The sequence below is a fragment of the Nelumbo lutea genome, chromosome 4 (genome assembly GCF_056320005.1).
Source record: "Nelumbo lutea isolate HS-2025 chromosome 4, American lotus-T2T, whole genome shotgun sequence".
Classification (NCBI taxonomy): Eukaryota; Viridiplantae; Streptophyta; class Magnoliopsida; order Proteales; family Nelumbonaceae; genus Nelumbo; species Nelumbo lutea.
The window spans coordinates 58,860,463-58,861,264 of NC_142687.1; the positions used below are offsets into that span (position 1 = coordinate 58,860,463).

Consider the following 802-nt stretch of genomic DNA (forward strand, 5'->3'; position numbering starts at 1 on the left):
AAGAACTATGATGGATTATGCCAAGCCCACCCTCACCGGGACTGTCTCCAGCATTATCAGGCCAACTATTGCTGCCAATAACTTCGAAATTAAACCGGCCATAATCCAAATGATACAAAATACGGTTCAGTTTTGTGGTATGGCCCATGAGGATCCGAATGCCCATATTGCTAATTTCTTAGAAATCTGTGACACCTTCAAACACAATGGGGTAAGTGATGATGCCATCCGGCTGAGGTTATTCCCATTTTCTTTGAAGGATAAAGCCAAAGCTTGGTTGAACTCATTACCGGCAGGATCTATAGCCACATGGGACGAAATGGCCAGTCGTTTTCTCTCTAAATATTTTCCCCCTTCTAAAACTGCTAAAATGAGGAATGACATCACTACTTTTTTCCAGCAAGAGGGGGAATCTCTCTATGAGTCCTAGGAACGTTACAAGGAGCTACTAAGGAGGGTTCCTCACCATGGCCTTCCGATTTGGCTGCAGGTGCAAACATTTTATAATGGTCTGACCGATTCAAACAAGACCATCTTAGATGCAGCAGCTGGGGGCTCCATAAACAATAAGACTCCCGAGGTTGCCCATGCACTCATCGAGGAGATGGCAGCCAATAACTACCAATGGCATTCAGAAAGGACACCAGTTAGAAAGCAGCATGGCCTTCATAATGTGGATACATACACAGCTCTCTCTGCACAAATAGGAGCACTTAGCAAAAAAATTTGATGAGATCCAGATGGCAGCTATGCATGTACAGTATGATAAGTGTGGGGGAGGCCATGATAGCACTGAATTCCA

The 802-nt window shown here is 44.5% G+C and overlaps 1 non-coding gene across 1 annotated transcript; it reads right to left on the reverse strand.

Annotated features, from left to right (window-relative positions):
* Window positions 1-367: 367 nt before the first annotated feature.
* Window positions 368-474, reverse strand: LOC148860787 (small nucleolar RNA R71). The gene has a single exon (XR_016095335.1). It is a non-coding gene; the product is annotated as a small nucleolar RNA R71 (small nucleolar RNA).
* Between the last annotated feature and the right edge of the window lie 328 nt (window positions 475-802).